Below are 5,256 nucleotides of genomic sequence, written 5' to 3'. Positions count from 1 at the left end.
CCATCCGGACACGGGACGAAGTCTTGAGTCTTGTATCTTCACGGTCCAACTGTCTGGCCAAAGTATATAGTCCGGCTGTCCGGATACCCCTTAATCCAGGACTCCCTCAGTAGCCCCTGAACCAGGCTTCAATGACGATGAGTCCAACGCACAGTTTGTCTTCGACATTGCAAGGCGGGTTCCTTCTCTAAATACTCCAAAGTAATTATCGAACACTCAAAGCATGTCCGGATCTGCAAGATGATCTTCACATACCACCGTAGAGAGAATGATATTCCACAAATGTAATCCGCTGACAACTTTAGACAGCATGACATGATACTACGGTTGGGTCATTATTCGAACCGTTTTTCCACAACCAGCCATAGCGCATATTGCGAGGCGGTTTCCTCGGCATGTCTTGTCGAAGTAGAGATCATGTCCCCTTATCACGGGATTCCCATCAATACGGGTATGGGTAACCCAACCGCGCCATCAACCGCGGTGCTTGGGAAATAAGCGATCCTCAACAGGCAAGTGGGGAGGCGCACCGTTTTTGTCGCCTCTATAAAGGGATAAGGATTCCCCATTTTCACCCACGCCTTCTTCCTCCTTTGCTTATCCATTCTTGCCCCCTTGAGCTCCAGCGCCCTAGTCCACACCTCCTCCGCACAGAAAAACATGTCCGGAGCAGGAGGCAAGTGGGTGGCCTCCACCGTCAAGGAGGAGCACATCACGAAGCTCCGGGCGGCTGGATACTTGGCCGCAAATATCGCGCACCGGCTGCCGGACGCAGGGCAGATCATTCCGACTCCCGGACCCCACGAGAGGGTCGTGTTCCTTGCCCACTTCGTCCGTGGACTGGGATTTCCACTTCATCCCTTTGTCCGCGGGCTCATGTTTTACTATGGGCTAGACTTCCACGATCTAGCCCCAAATTCCGTCCTCAACATCTTAGCGTTTATCGTCGTGTGCGAGGCCTTCCTCCGCATCAAGCCTCACTTCGGCTTGTGGCTACGAATCTTCTACGTGAAGCCGAATATCGTGAGCGGCCAGCAAGCGGAGTGCGGAGGCGCCATGGTGGGCAGGATGCCCAATGTTACCTGGCTCGACGGCTCCTTCACGGAGACCGTGAAAGGGTGGCAATTGGGGTGGTTCTACATCACCGAGCCACGCGACGCCAACTGGGCGGCGGCCCCCGAATTCCGATCCGGAATTCCCATGCGGCTCACCTCTTGGGAAAAGAAGGGCCTGGCCTGGGGTGAGCCTGCAGAGCTGACCGGACTTTAAAACTGCATCAGGAATATGATGGACAAGAAAATCAAGCTTGTCAACATGGTCCAGGTCATGCTCGTCCGCCGAATTCTTCCATGCCAAAGACAGGCATTTAATCTGTGGGAGTTTGTCCCGGCCGAACACCAGACACTTCGAGAGCTCTACGGCGTGACACACAAGGATGCATGGAAGGCGCTATTCAAGGCCTCTGAAATACCTCCTCCCACATCCGAGGACCGCGGACTTCACGCCACGCGGCTCCCCCATCCGGTGAGTTTTCTGACCATCACCAGATGTAGTTTTTCCCAGCGTACTCATGGGAGGATCTTAAGTCATCGTGTGTATTTAATCAGGAGTATGTGGTGACGGCGGAGCGGATTGACTGTCCGGCTCCACTGCCAGAAGGTCCAGCAGACGCTCTCCTGACGGAGATTCTAGTCCCAGCGCCCTACAAGGCGTCGGAAAAGAAGGCCGAAAAGGCCCCGGGGACCAAGAAGGGTCTCCGGCGTAAGGTCGTACCGGATGCCTCGTCCGAAGATGATGATGCACACTCCTCCCCCGAGGGGGAGGAGGAAAAGGAAGGGGCCGCCCCACCTGAAGAGGCCGAAGGGCCTAAGAGGGTGACCTAGGGGACCAGGAAGGGTCCCCGACGCAAGGCTGTCATAAACTCGCCGTCTGAAGACGACAAGGCAGATTCCTCCCACGGAGGCAGGGGGCAACACGAGGAAACTCCGCCTCCCCGTACTGGGGAGGAGAAGAACGATGTTTGTGATCATGTTTTTAAGTGTAACAGTAGTCCTAAAACAGCATTGAGATTATGACGTTAGAAGAACGATCATATTGGATCGATCCAAACTTGTCCATTATGAATTGAGTTAATATCGTCTGCATTCAATTGTAATAACACAGAGTGTTAACGTGTGATTTTGCTCCTCAGACCATGAGAGTATCATAGTCACTTATTATCGTACGGTGGACTTTGTGATTGCTCAAACGTCACCTGTAACACGGTGATCATAACGATAACTTACAGGCTCATCAGAAAGTTTGACAAGGGACTAGATAGCTCGAGAGTAGGATCTGCTCCTCCAACGGTGGAGAGATATTCTTAAGGCCCTCTCGGTGTGACGGCATCCAACATCATATTGGCAAGATACAGGTGACTTGGTCATAGGGATGCCGGGACACAATAACGATAAAGAAGAACAAAACCGGTAACGAGGATAACAGTATAGTGAGCATGTGATGACTTAGGAGGATACCGGTGCATCCCGGATTTTGTGAGGTATCGTGAAGCAAAGGGAACATCACATGACAACCAAAGGTTCAGTCAAATATCATTTGTGTGCTCATAGGGATCAATATGGATGTCCACGGTTCCGCTATCGGTCATTGAATGAAGGGGTTTCGTTCATGTCTATGAGTTGCGGAACCTACGGGGTCACAAGATTAAGGCAATCATGATCTGTTGAGTGTTAGTAGGACAAGAGTGATGAGAATATATTCATGTTGTTTCACTAATATTTAGAATAGTTTTGAGAGGATCCAGAAGTGTTTCGGGGTCACCAAAAGGGTTTCAGAGAGTATCGGGTAATACCAGTTATTACCGATAATTAATATATTGGTGGAATATGTCTCTAGGGATGTTAAATTATATATAAAAGGGCCTGGAAATATTTAGAACAGTTCTATATTAAATTTAATATCGACGAGCCTAAAAAGGTGATGGAAGGCAACTTGGGCCACCAAGGCCCAAGTGGGGGAGGCGCCCCCATACCCATGGAAGGAGGCCGAATTGGAGAGGGGGCGGGGAGTCCCCTCCCTTGGCCCGCGCACCAAGGAGATACTTTCCCTCCTTGGTGGCAACCCTATCCCTCCCCTCCATTCTATATATACTAGGGGGCTTCGCTCTATTGGATACACAAGTTTTGGAGCCTCCTCTAGTTCATCTAGCCCTAGTTCTAGTTGGTCCTAGTTGACAAATTAAAGCTTGGTCTAGTTCCTCTAATCCTCATAGAAGCCTAGTGTGGTTCTAATTTCCTCCCTCTAATTCTTCGGTGATGATTAGCTTTGGATAGCAAAGCGTTGCCGGATCATGAAGGCTTCACGCTTGCAACCAAGTATAGAGGTCGTGCTTTCGGTCTTCGGTTCGAGGGACTGTTCGTGGGCGGTTCGCGGGATCGTTCATCGACAGTTCGACGGACTCCAAATACGATCTACACCGACACATTCTTCTTCTTCTGCAACTCGGTGAAGGTAACGATCATGATCATAACCTTTTATTGTAGGATCGGAGAAGATAGGTCTGGAGGGGGGTGAATAGACTCTTAACCAACCAAAGGTGCAGTTTTATGGTTCTCTTGAAGTTTTGGCAGATTTTGGCACAATTAAGATAACACCAAGGCTTTCTACACATGCACATCTAGAGATAGAGCAGCGGAAATAGTAAAGCATGCAATGTGCGGAAAGTAAGGGATGATATGGAAATTCAAACGCAATGAAGACACAGTGATTTTTGGCGTGGTTCCGATAGGTGGTGCTATCGTACATCCACGTTGATGGAGGCATCAACCCATGGAGGGTAACGCTTGCGTGAGTCCATGGAGGGCTCCACCCACGAAGGGCCCACAAAGAAGCAAACTTGCCTATTCCATTATGAGTTACGTCCATGAAGGACTAGCCTCACTCGGGTAGATATTCACGGAGTAGGCCGTCTCCTTGCCCTTACAAACTGCTTGGTTCAACTCCACAATCTTGGAGGCTCCCGAGTGTCACCTAACCAATCTAGGAGACACCACTCTCCAAAAGGTAATATAAATTGTTGTTGTTGATGAACTCCTTGCTCTTATGCTTCAAATGATAGTCTCCCCAACACTCAAACACTCTCTCACATATTTGGCTTTGGTAGGAGAGGGAATTTAATGGAAAACAACTTGGGGAAGGCTAGAAATCAAGGCTCAAATGGTTGGATTGGAATCTCTTATCTCAACACATATGAGTAGGTGGTTCCCTTCTTAGAAAATGAGTGGAAGTTGTGTTCCGTTCTGATGGCTCTTTTAGAGAGTAGGTGGTGGTGGAGGGGTATAAATAGGCAGCACCAAAAATCCAACCATTATAAGTCTTTGACCCAACTCGATGTCACCAACATGAAAATCTTGGTGGGACCGACTAGTGCAAAAGACTTGACCGTTAGGCTTTTCGGTGAGACCGATCATACCAACTCGTTGGGACCGAAGTGCGATGGCTGGGGCAAGACCTCATTTCAGAAGTTTTGACCGGTTCATCTTGATGACCCACAAGTATAAGGGATCTATCGTAGTCCTTTCAATAAGTAAGAGTGTCAAACCCAACAAGGAGCATAAGGAAATGACAAGCGATTTTCAGCAAGCTATTTTCTGCAAGCACTAAAATTATTGGTAACAGATAGTTTTGTGATAAGATAATTCATAACAGGTAATAAGTAACAAGTGTAACAAAGATGCAGCAAGGTGGCCCAATCCTTTTTGTAGCAAAGGATAAGCCTGGAAAAACTCTTATATAAAGCAAAGCGCTCCCTAGGACACATGGGAATTGTTGTCAGGTTAGTTTTCATCATGCTCATATGATACGCGTTCGGTACTTCGATAATTTGATATGTGGGTGGTGATGTCTACTACGCAACCTTCTTCTTGTAGACGTTGTTGGGCCTCCAAGTGTAGAGGTTTGTAGGACAGTAGCAAATTTCCCTCAAGTGGATGACCTAAGGTTTATCAATCCGTGGGAGGCGTAGGATGAAGATGGTCTCTCTCAAATAACCCTGCAACCAAATAACAAAGAGTCTCTTGTGTCCCCAACACACCCAATACAATGGCAAATTGTATAGGTGCACTAGTTCGGCAAAGAGATGGTGATACAAGTGCAATATGGATGGTAGATATAGGTTTTTGTAATCTGAAAATATAAAAACGGCAAGGTAGCAAGCGGTAAAAGTGAGCGTAAACGATATCGCAATGCTAGGAAACA

The sequence above is a fragment of the Triticum aestivum genome, chromosome 2B (assembly GCF_018294505.1).
Source record: "Triticum aestivum cultivar Chinese Spring chromosome 2B, IWGSC CS RefSeq v2.1, whole genome shotgun sequence".
In the NCBI taxonomy this organism is placed as follows: domain Eukaryota; kingdom Viridiplantae; phylum Streptophyta; class Magnoliopsida; order Poales; family Poaceae; genus Triticum; species Triticum aestivum.
Note: the sequence above shows the minus strand (reverse complement) of the source record.